We start from the raw sequence: 12,631 nt of genomic DNA on the forward strand, positions 1-12,631 counted from the left end.
GTGATGTTGCGCATATCCGCTGGATCCATCTTCCTACATCGCTGCAGTGAGTATGTAGCTTAAAGGGACTCCGAGCAGTGCAGAAACTATGGAAAGATGCATATCATTTTAAAGCTCTCTTTCTCCTCTTTCCAATGATATATAAACCGCCGCCCTACGCTTTTTAGTTTTCGCTATTTTCACAATTGAAATTGCCACGGCCGCGATTTCAAACACGAAAATAGAGAAAACTAAAAAGGTGTAGGGCGACGATTTAGGTGTCGCCAGAAAGAGGAGAAAGAGAGCTTTAAAATGATATCCATCTTTCCATAGTTACTTGTATTACACAGGGCGACTTTTTCCTAAATTCAGCAGCTCCATTCTGCTGAATGGAGCTGCTGACACTGGGGAAAGTGTCGTCCTGTGTAATACAAGTAACTATGGAAAGATGGATATTATTTTAAAGCTCTCTTTCTCCTCTTTCTGGCGACACCTAAATCGTCGCCCTACGCCTTTTAGTTTTCTCTATTTTCGCGGCCGCGGCAATTTCAATTGCGAAAACTAAAAGGCGTAGGGCGGCGGTTTATATATATCATTGGAAATAAGAGAAAGAGAGCTTTAAAATGATATGCATCTTTCCATAGTTTCTGCACTGCTCTGAGTCCCTTTAAGTCATACATAGGCAAATATTACTGGGGTGAAGGCTTGTAGGCCATTATTACTCATCCCCTTATAGCTAAGGTAGTCATATAAGTGGCAATAATCAACCTATGGTACCTCTGAATTCTCGCTTTGACAAAACAGAATTGCTATGGAACAACTAAAAAAAATGAAAGAAAAAAGAACAAAACTAAAGATCAACAAAGACAACAGAAGAAAAACAAAATAATAATATAGTATATGTCTGCAAATCCATCAAACAAATGACAGTGGTAAATATGAGATTGATAACCGCTGTGTATCCATTTCAGCTTCACCAGAGTTCTTAGCAAGATGCTAAAGGTAGAACTACGAGTGTGAAGGTCTGACCTCCTAAGGTGACATAACACTGAATTGCTATAATAAGTCACTCACGAAAAAACTGCATCTTCATCAATCTTCCATCTTCTAATTCCTGCACCAAATTTATAGGAATCCCGACCACCATATAGGTTTATACATTTGCAGAAGTTCCCTCACTGACATCATTGGTCATTTATAGTGATGTGACTCGCATCCTTTTATGGTCAATGATAGGAAAGCTGGACGGTGTTGGATAAAACTAATAATATCAGTATTCTGCAACACAAAATAAAGTACTCCAGTGTTTGTTTTGTTTTTTAAGCCAGGGCAACAAACTAATTAGGGGATAGGTTTTAGAAGTTGGTTCAGTGAGGACAATTAAAGTCGACCACCAAGTTACTAAAAATGTAATGTTTTCGTCTGTTGTGGGTACCTCATATCTCTAAAACAATCTGTAGAAAGAGAAACATTTTTCACAGAGATCCTCTGAGGCTTTGTAAAGACATGAAAAGAGAGCAAGGCCACATTCCAACAGGAACTGAGAAGGTTTAAGGCATTCACAATTTTCGCTGTAATATCCCTATTACAACTCCACTCACTAAATCAGACGGACACTGTTTGTATAGCTTCTTTGAGGAGCTAAGTGTAGGTAAAACTGTGGGAAATGGGGGAGGGAAAGAGTTAATCTCCTTTAGCAGTTCAGGTCAAAGGTAGTCATAATGAGGTTTTAGGCAGACTTGTCAAATGGCATCAGCTTTTTAGCTGACATTGCACCATTTATAAGAAATGTACTGTAAATAATTATTGTCATTATGTGGACAGCTTCACAAAATGTCTCTACTCCCTGATCCTTAGTAATGTAAATATGAGTATTTGGGGAAGAAATATTGGTTAATCCCATTACAACATCTCCAGATAGTAAGGCTTTGTACACAGGTTAGACAGGGGTGGTCCGCCCATGATTCTACCGAAATGATGTGCATCAGGCTGCGTTTTTCATGTCCACACAATGACAGTCACCAATCACAGCAATTGATGGACTTGGAGTTTTTGGTTCAACAGGATTAAGGACTGAGAAGTCCAAAGTTACTCCATTATCTATTCAGAACTATTGTTTGTGGTGGCCACCTGACTGCGTGCGGGTACGAATGAACGTATGTGTGTGACCAACATCAGCTGATGTGTGAAGACGGCCGAATATTGTCACTTATTTTAAAGGGGGGATAGGGAGGGTTTTTCATGGCTGTATTTATCGGATTGGTTAAATAAACGTATTGTGAGTTTGCAGACACCTTGTGATTTTTTTGTTTAGCATCAGGCTGCGTCATGTGTCATCCCACCTGCCCCACTCCTTTCCCAGACACCACTCGGTTACCTTCTTGTGTGCCCCCAGTATAGGTTAGCCAGGTAGGTAGGTTAGTTAGTTTACCTTCTTGAAACAAGCTGTGAGTGCCTCCTCAGGGCAGGGCAGTCTAGCCAGGTCCCCCTTGCCCGTTTCCTCTCAGACCTCCGATCAGCGACCCCCAGCCCCCTGCAGCATTGCAGTGAAAGAGAAGAGCGGTTCCCATACCAGTGTGCATACCGGAAGTAACCTCTGGTATATGCACGGCTATGGGAACAACCCTACTCTCTGCACTGCGTGTTGCGTTGATCTGAGGTCTGAGAGGAAACAGGTGAGGGGGACCTGGCTAGACTGCCTTGCTGCAGGAGGCGGCCACAGCTCGTTTCAAGAAGGTAAACTAGCGGTGCGCGGGGGTGGGGGGTGGTTGGGGTTCAGGCTGGCTATACTGGAGTAACCTACCTGGCTAACCTATACTGGGGCACCTACCTAGCTAACCTACCTATTCTTGGGAAACCTATGTGGCTAACATAATTTGGTGGAACCTACTGGCTAAACTATACTGGGGAAACCTACCTGTCCTGATGATCTCTCTGGCTGCTGCAGTGTCTGAATCACACACTTGAATGCAGCTAATGCAGTAAAAAGCATCAGATATGCATGCTTGTTCAGGGTCTATACATAAAAGTATTATGCCTGGTACACAGCATGCAATTTCCCGTCAGTTAGATGGGTCGAATTGATTATTTCCGACAGGTCTAATTTGATTTCTGATCGGTTTTGTATAGATGTGATTGGAAAATTGATCAGAATAATGATCAGAAACCAGATCAAACCTGTCTGAAATAATCAATTTGACCTGTCTATCTGACAGGAAATTGCATAGTATGTACCAGCCATTAGAGGCAGAGGATCAGCGGGGTAGCCAGGCAAACTGCATTGTTTAAAAGTGGCTGGATAGTGTACTGAGTGACTGGATAGTGTACTTACAGTATGTTTGGCTGGATATTGTACTGATTAAGAGCTCTGCCTTTGACATGGGAGCAGGGCCGGAGCTACCATAGGAAAAAAATGGGCAATTGCCCCAGGGCCCCAGAGCCTGTAGGGGCACCCAAGTTGTCCCTCCCCATCTTAACTGTTGCTCCCCAGGGGCTCTGCAGAGTCTGTTAAGCTGGGAGGTGATTGGGGGAGGGTCAGCAGCCAGCTCAGGGGCCCAGGAGGGAAATTTGGCTGCAACAAAGGGCCTCTAATGACGCATTTTGGTTCGGGAGGTGTCTGTTGGGGGGCCCCCAGGCTAATTTTGCCCTAGGGCCCAATTGTTACTTGAACCGGCCCTGCATGGGAGACCAGGGTTTGAATACTGGCTAGGGTCAGTACCTATTCAATAAGAAGTCCTTGGGCAAGACGTCCTAACACTGCAGGGTGGCCCCTTGTGCGCACACTTAGTGGCTGCAGCTCTTGAGCACTTTGAGTCCAACAGGAGAAAAAATGCTATACAAATGTTAGGATTATTAAAAGGAAACTAAATATGTCAGCCTCCATCTTTCTCTCACGTCAGGTGTCCTTAAAGTCTTTATGAACTGTGCGTGTGTAGAAGAGGCATGCGGCCAGGGTCATGCATATACAGAAGCCTGCGACTAGTGGACCTTTTGGAGGAGGAATTTGCACGGACTAACTACATTTGTCACACTTTGATATTCCAGGATAGCATAAGAATTTTAGTGATTGATTGGTTGGCTTTTCATCCCCCTTTTACACTGAAGATTTGTAGTTGTTTTCGTTTATAATAACTCATGTAGTAGAAAGTGGTATTATTCACCTTGAAACCCACATGTTTGTAAGTGTCGGCTATCTTCACCATCTAAGAGGAGAGGTTTACCTGAAACTGAAAAAAGCTTATCAATTACCTGCCGCGAGAGTCCTTGGCAGGGAAATGCGTTACGCTTTGTTTTCTGACTGATGAATGCAGAAGGACGAGGTGGAACATTCCTGTCCGTTCCAGTGACCTACCTTGAAAGAAGCTGTATCGGTTATGTTGATTCAGTTAAGTAAATGGTTGGTGGAGAAGTTTACGTCGGAAGTCAGCTCTGAGACAAGCAGTGAAAACTGGGAGCTTTTGAAGTGTCAATCTGCTAACAGGTTATCATAGCTGAGTGACTGGCTACATATAGTTCAGCCGTGTGGAAGAGGCCCTTTAAAGACACTTTTATAAACTGTTGCAAATAACGAAAGTCAAGAAACACGGTTGTGGCTAGCATATATACACACAGCCACTGTAGCACTTCTTTGGTTTTTGGTTCATTTTACAGCCAGTCAATTGTATCTAAATTGTTTTCTGTAGGTCTTTTACAACTGGCCTGTGCGGCGCAATCCCCAGCCCCATCACACAAAATGTCAATCATATGACCCTGCGTCAGAGTGCGCCGCCAGGGTCATATGCATAGCACCCCTACATGCAAGCCCCTCACTCAGCGATGTACTCCCTGCTGGACAGGAAATACATCACTGGGATTACTGGCTTTCCCCATCACATTCAAATCTTTCCGCGCATGCGTGCAGCACTGCTGCTGCCAACAGGTTGAACATTCCTGCATCTCCCATTGACTTACATTACCTCTGTCCTAAGTCCGACAATAACGCACTGTTGACAGTGTGGGTCGAGCACTTCAAGCACAATGCAAGGCTCTGTGCTAGACCCTATTGCCTTTGCGTTACCCTGCGGTAAAACAGAGTACAACAATGCAAATTATCAATGCAAGTTTAAGAAAGGGTGCACACCTGTCAGTGCGTGAAAGGTCACATTTTCTGTCATGTGCATTTTTGCATTTGTAGTGCTTTTGCGTTTTTTCCGCTCATGCGGTTTTCTTGCGTTCTGCGTGTGTTTTAACGTGTTTGCGGTTCACATATACAAAACACATATGCATTTTTTCATGCATTTTAAGCAAATCACTAGGAAGACAACAGGAAGCAGAAATATAACAGAAAACATTTTTTAAGAAAAACGCAAATAAAAACGCATGAAAAACGCATTACATTGCGTCACCATTGACTTTCATTATGTGCGTTTTTTTATGCTTTTTTGAAAAATATGCAACAAAACCAACGTTTTTAAAAACACATATTATAAAACGCATACAAAACGCATATGCGTTGTTTTATATGCTAGAATTTCTGCTAAGTGTGTTCCCAGCCTAAAAGAAGCCTAAAGTGTACATAGACGGCAGTGTTTCTCACACCTCTCCTCGTGACTCCCCAGCGGTGCATGTTTTGCAGGCAGCCTCACCTATGCACAGGTGGGGTAATTAGTGGCTCAGCTACATGGAATCCACCCAGCTGAGCCACTAATTACCCCACCTGTGCATAGGTGGGGCTGCCTGCACAACATGCACCGCTGGGGAGACACAAGGACAGGTTTGCGAAACACTGCTGTAGGGGAAAAACAAAGTGTCCCATTTAGATACCTCAGTAGAGGAAAGCCTCTGGATAATCCAGAGGCTTCCCCCTCGCCCCCACCGATCTAGTGCTGGGACCCCCAAACCTCTTTGACAAGGTGAGGAGCTGGGGTGGCTCCGTGCTACTGCACCTCTGTACCAATTCTGTATTACAGCGACATTTAGGCAGTGGTCATACTTGAGTATGTGGAAAAACGCTTTAGCCGACAGCCAGCTGAGAGCAGCAGACTGTTGGCATAGGGCAATGTTTCTCACACCTGTCCTTGTGACTCCTCAATGGTGCATGTTTTGCAGGCAGCCTCACCTATGCACAGGTGGGGTAATTAGTATCTCAGCTACATGGAATACACCCAGCTGAGCCACTAATTACCCCACCTGTGCATAGGAGAGGCTGCCTGCAAAACATGCACCGCTGGGGAGTAATGAGGACAGACACAATCATAGGGAATCACACGTGACAAGCGAACAAAAGCAACACTGCCAGTATTTTTTTTTTACTGCTGTGGTAAAGCACACATTGCTCTCTCTGGACTGCGCTTGTGCATTGAGAAGCATTATGTGCATTTTTGCATATTGAAAAATGCAGGCAAAGTGTGACCCCTGCTTTAAAGTAACAGCAGAAGATGCAATTCATAGCACTCAGTCAAGTTAGAATATTGCAGAAGTAATCAGGTGATGATACTGCAGATAAAATTAAATAATTTGATTTACAGGGCAAACAAATTGTCTTTTCTCCAGGCTGTTTCAAGATAATTTACATTTAACCTCTTGAGGATCGCAGTGCTAAACCCCCCTAGTGACCAGGCCATTTTTAGTAAAATAGGCCACTGCAGCTTTAAGGCCAAGCTGCAGGGCCGCACAACACAGCACACAAGTGATTCCCCCCCCCCTTTTCTCCCCACCAACAGAGCTCTCTGTTGGTGGGGTCTGATCGCTCCCCCCATGTTTATTTTTGTTTACACAAACATTTTTATTGTTGTTTTTTAATAAAAAATGCTGTTTCTTTAAATATTTTCCCTCCCTCCCCACAGCCGGCCAATCATGGCGATCGGTTGTCATAGGCTTCTGCCTATGAGAGCCGATCGCTCTCCAGTGTCCCAGGGGGCAAGCCGTGTAACACGGTTGTCCGCAGTTCAGAGCTGCTGCCGATCGAAGTGCTGTACATGTAAATAGACGACGATCAGACCGTCCTAACAGTCTCCCAAGCGGCGATTGCCACTCGGAGACTGAAGGCGGGGCGAAGCTCTGCCCCCCAAGCAGGAGATGCGCGCGCAGCCTGCGCGTGACCTCCTGCATTAGCTGGCCCCAGGACTTTATGCCGATCGGCATTAGGCGGTCCTGGGGCTGCCGCCGCGACCACGCCCATCGTTAGGAATTACTTAAAGGATACCTGTGACATGATGAGATAGACATGTGTATGTACAGTGCCTAGCACACAAATAACTATGCTGTGTTCCTTTTTTTTCTTTCTCTGTCTGAAAAAGTTAAATATCAGGTATATAAGTGGCTGACTCAGTCCTGACTCAGACAGGAAGTGACTACAGTGTGATTGTCACTGATGAGAAATTCCCCTTTTTATCTCTTTCCTGCTCTCAGAAGCCATTTTCTGCTAGGTAATTTCAGTGAGTGAGGGTCACACTGTAATCACTTCCTGTCTGAGTGAGGACTGAGTCTGCCACTTACATACCTGATATTAAAAGAGGATCTGTAACGTCATAACGTCCCTTGGGGGGTACTCACCTCGGGTGGGGGAAGCCTCCGGATCCTAATGAGGCTTTCCACGCCGTCCTCCGTCCCTCAGGGGTCTCGCTGCAGCCCTCCATGCAAGATGACGTCAATATTTACCTTCCCGACTCCTGCGCAGGCGCTCTGACGGCTGTCGGCTCCGAAGTAGGCGGAAATACCCGATCGCCGTCGGGTCTGCTCTACTGCGCAGGCGCAAGTTTCCGGCGCCTGTGCAGTAGAGCGGACCCGACTGAGATCGGGTATTTCCGTCTACTTCGGAGCCGAAAGCAGCCACAGCGCCCCCGCTGGAGCCAGCAAAGGTAAATATTGAATTTACAGTCGGGTCTGTCGCCGGCTGTTCGGAGGGCTGCAGCGAGACCCCCGTGGGACAGAGGACGGCGTGGGAAGCCTCATTAGGATCCGGAGGCTTCCCCCACCCGAGGTGAGTACCCCCCAGGGGATGTTTTTGATGTTACAGAGTCTCTTTAAGTCTTTCAGGCAGAGAAAGAAAAAAAAGGAGCACAGCATAGTTATTTGTGTCTCATCTCATCATGTCACATGTCACTTCGGGTATCCTTTAACATTACTTGTATGTATTTATATAGAGATGATATCTTCAAGTACACTCGCCCTGCTGTTGCTCAAATTCCTGGCAGCATTAAATACTATTCCCCCTGTGAGTTGTAGCAACTCAGAGGGAGAAGATAATCGGGGTCCAGTGATCGCTGGAACCCAGAATCACCCGTGCGCAGTATCATAGGCCCCAACCGTCCCGTTTTCATCGGGACGGTCACGATTTGGGGGGCCCCTCCCGCCATCCCGCGCTACCCCCCCTTGTGTCCCGGCCGCTGGGCAAGGGGGGAAAAAAACCTGATCGAGGCACCAGCCGCGGGGGATCCCGTATGCTATTTGGTATTGGTGGCCGCTATTTCTCCCTCCCTCCCTCCTAATGTGCCCCCCAGTGTTCCCCCTGCAGAGATAAATGCGCAGCAGCGGAGCGGGCTGTCATTATTGCCTCTCCGACCACCGGCATCTGGCTCTTCTAGGCTTCCGGCTTCCTGTGACGTCACAGGAAGCCGGAAGCCGAGAAGACCAGACGAGATCCCGGTAGTCGGAGAGGCAATGGTAAGACTTATGACAGCCCGCTCCGCTGCTGCGCATTTATCTCTGCAGGGGGGACACTGGGGGGCACATTAGGAGGGAGGGAGGGAAAAATAGCGGCCACCCATACCAAATAGCATACGGGATCCCCCGCGGCTGGTGCCTCGATCAGGTTTTTCTCTCCCCTCCTCCACACCCACGGGCACCCTGGCGCCCCCCCCCCCCCCCGTCAGAAGTAAGATTAATTAATAAAATACAAATATTTATTTTTTACAAAAAAGGTGGGCGTGACTAGGGATGTTGGGGGTGTGGTTAGGGGGTGTGGCCTGTGTCCCGGTTTGTGAAGTTTAAATGTTGGGAGGTATGCAGTATGTGGACTCAGGCGCAGCCAGCGCACAGCACCAGAACCACCCACTTCACCCCCCTTACCCCAGCCCTGTTCCATGCTGGGCATAGAAATAACAACTCTCTGTACCCGATGTGTAAAAACAATAGCCTCTACTCACGAGTGAGGCTTTGTTCACATTGCGTTCGTCTCGCGTGTCCCATAGCGTTGGCCTGTTTTTGAAGCATCTTTTTTTCCCAATTCCCGGCGCTTGGGTGGGCGATTTGTTTTTGTGCTTAGCGTTTTTCTAAGCGTTTTTTCCGAGCAGTTTTTTAATTCACTCCCTGACGCAAGTCAGGAAGTGAACTCTTTGACCCGGAAGAGAATTAATACAATGTATTTATTCAGGGCTGTGGAGTCGGTCCAAAAATCCACCGACTCCGACTCCGACTCCTCAGTTTAGGATTCCACCGACTCCGACTCCGACTCCACGACTCCGACTCCTCTAATTTGCATATTACAATTTTGTTGATTAAAAGTATGTAACATGAAATTCGTCTCTTAACTGCCAACGCTTAGGAATTTTACAAGACAACTGAAGTGAGAAGGATATGTAGACTACTATATTTAGACTAAAACTAGTCCTTGGTAAGAGTACTTGTAAAAGGTACAAACCGGAACAAAGAACATCTATCAGGCCCTAGGCAATGTAAGTGTGGGTACATGTAAGAATGATGTGCAGGTACTCTGCAGGGGAATGAGGAGATTGTAAACAGACAACACCTCTGTGTTCAATGTGCACAGCATTCTCAGTGGATTCCCTGTAGCTCTGTGGGGAGTGCATATGTAGAGTATAGTACTACTGTGTAACAAAGTAAACCTGAGACAGATGAAATTAAAGTTTTATACATACCTGGGGCTTCCTCCAGCTGCCTTCAGGATAATCAGTCCCTCGTTGTCCTCCTCCACCACCTGGATCTTCTGCTATGAGTCCAGGTACTTGAGCCAGTCAGGCGTAGTGCGCAGGGCTGTGGAGTCGGTCCAAAAATCCACCGACTCCGACTCCTCAGTTTAGGATTCCACCGACTCCGACTCCACGACTCCGACTCCTCTAATTTGCATATTACAATTTTGTTGATTAAAAGTATGTAACATGAAATTCGTCTCTTCACTGCCAACGCTTAGGAATTTTAAAAGACAACTGAAGTGAGAAGGATATGTAGACTACTATATTTATTCCCTTTAGACTAAAACTAGTCCTTGGTAAGAGTACTTGTAAAAGGTACAACCGGAACAAAGAACATCTATCAAGTTTGGGTGCATGTAAGAATGATGTGCAGGTACTCTGCAGGGGAATGAGGAGATTGTAAACAGACAACACCTCTGTGTTCAATGTGCACAGCATTCTCAGTGGATTCCCTGCAGCTCTGTGGGGAGTGCATATGTAGAGTATTGTACTACTGTGTAACAAAGTAAACCTGAGACAGATGAAATTAAAGTTTTATACATACCTGGGGCTTCCTCCAGCCGCCTTCAGGATAATCAGTCCCTCGTTGTCCTCCTCCACCACCTGGATCTTCTGCTATGAGTCCAGGTACTTGAGTCAGTCAAGCGTAGTGCGCATGCACACACTCCGCCGCCAGGAGCATACTACACCTGTGCAGCACTATTGCGCAGGTGCAGAATGTTCCTGGCTGTGGAAGCGGGGTGCGGCCGGACAGCGCTGACTGGCTGAATTACCAGGACTCATAGCAGAAGATCCGGGTGGTGGAGGACAGTGAGGGACTGATTAGCCTGAAGGGGGCTGGATGAAGCCCCAGGTATGTATAAAACTTTACTTTTCATCCGTCTCAGTTACCCTTTAATTTGTAGTCACCAAACCAAATTTTAATAACATATCAAATTATTTTATTTCATCAGCAAAGGGAGTGCATACATTTGCATAAATCAGCATCAATGCAGAATTATTTCCATCTCGTTGACCATCTCTATTAGTGACATAGCTACACATCAGGCTTTATTCTTACAGCATAGATGTTATTTAGTATATATAAGAGATTCCTGTGTACACATCATATATACAGTCACAATCAGATATGTATATCTGACCTTAAAAATACGGGGACTGCTTTATTGAAGCAGCACAAGTAACTAATTTTGATTGGTTTATTTCATTTTTGTGGACTAAGCACAGCTATTACTGTATATATACTGTATATATACATTATTTTTAATGACTATTATCTGAGAAATAGAACAATTTTATCATATTTTCTATTTTAATTACAGTTACAAATTCATTAGGAGTCGGAGTCGGTGCATTTTTTCCCGACTCCGACTCCAGGCACCCAAAATTGCCAGACTCCACGACTCCGACTCCACAGCCCTGTATTTATTATTAAAAACGCAATCGCTACACAAAGCGATTTTGTGAGTGTTTTGCGTTTCTCCTATACTTTCCATTGAACGGACAGCGCACGACCCGCGCTGATATGAACCTTTTCATAGACATTTATTGCACAAGCGTTTGGTGGGCGATTTTAAAAATCGCCCGCGTGTAAAAGAAACCCGAAACCGCCTGCAGTGTGAACAAGCCCTTATTGCATAGAGTGTCGGATGACCATGTCCACATTCACAATGCTTTACACCTGTAATTACCGTTTGCGGAGAAAAGTGATAAAAGTGTGGTAACATCAGCAAAAATTCATTATTTTAGAGGTAAAATCCGCAAAAATAAAATTCATAATGAAAAAGACCGCATTGTTTCATCCTCAATTACCAATTTATTTTTTTTATCACCTGTATATACCTGGAGCTATTTTTCACTTTATATCCAGTTACATGTATTTGTGAATGTGGGAAAAAAACAGTAATTACAGCCGTCAGTCATTTTTCATTTCCAAATTTCTTTACCGCACATTTAAAATGGTGGCCACTGTCTAGACAGGCTGGAGAAGTGATAATAGAGTTGCATGAATAATGATATGAAAACTGACCTGGTTCTGTTTTGGTTAGCCAATAGCCATGCCTTCCTACCGAAGTACTGCTGGGGAAGGCAGTTTCCTGCCCTTGCTGAGGCTCACTGAGGCTGCTGCTGACTGTGCCTCATCCCCTCGTGCAGGCCAGAAGTTTCCTCAGAGCAGATCAGTGGGCGTGGCCTGAGAGGCACTAATGCCTGTCACAGGCAGGAGTAGTGGAGTGCCAAGCACAGTATCCTCAGTGCACTGCCCACCACAGTGTGGCAGCTATAGCATAACAACTACCAAAGCTGCCAAAGTGCTTCCCTGCTGCTGAATGGAGATATCAGCTGCTGCACTAGATAGGAGGGGAGAACAGTCATAGTAAGTACCATGGTGGATTTTGTTTTCATTACAATTAAAGCAGCCCATACACTCAGCCGATTTTCTGGCCGACCGATCGATCGCGATCGATCGATCGATCGATCGCAAATCGGTTGGCCAATCGACCGATCGACGGCCGATTTCGATCGATTTCGATGGATTTCCATCGAACTTGCAGGGTGGAAAATTCAGGTCGATCTGATGAGATTGCTTATCAGTTTGCATTGGCCTTAAAGAGGAGCTGTTAGGTATAAGGTCTCAGAGAAAATAAACACATATATCAGTAGCTAAAGATTGGCTGTACTTACATTACATATGCATTTCACTGTCCACGTTTGGATTCAGGGCCGCCATCAGAAATTTTGGG

General features: G+C 45.6%; 2 protein-coding genes across 4 annotated transcripts in view; one reads left to right on the forward strand and one right to left on the reverse strand.

Moving 5' to 3' along the window:
* The window catches only part of LOC137534094 (proton channel OTOP1-like), a 666,091-nt gene extending 654,001 nt beyond the window's left edge, over positions 1-12,090 (reverse strand). The window contains exon 1 of the mRNA XM_068255447.1: positions 11,920-12,090. The gene's annotated coding sequence lies outside the window, so the exon portion shown is untranslated. The remainder of the gene's footprint in view (positions 1-11,919) is intronic.
* The window catches only part of TLX1 (T cell leukemia homeobox 1), a 224,614-nt gene continuing 224,072 nt past the window's right edge, over positions 12,090-12,631 (forward strand). For all 3 annotated transcript variants that reach the window (XR_011024309.1, XR_011024310.1, XR_011024311.1), the window contains exon 1: positions 12,090-12,264. The gene's annotated coding sequence lies outside the window, so the exon portion shown is untranslated. The remainder of the gene's footprint in view (positions 12,265-12,631) is intronic.

This window comes from Hyperolius riggenbachi, chromosome 10 (assembly GCF_040937935.1).
Source record: "Hyperolius riggenbachi isolate aHypRig1 chromosome 10, aHypRig1.pri, whole genome shotgun sequence".
Taxonomy (NCBI): Eukaryota; Metazoa; Chordata; class Amphibia; order Anura; family Hyperoliidae; genus Hyperolius; species Hyperolius riggenbachi.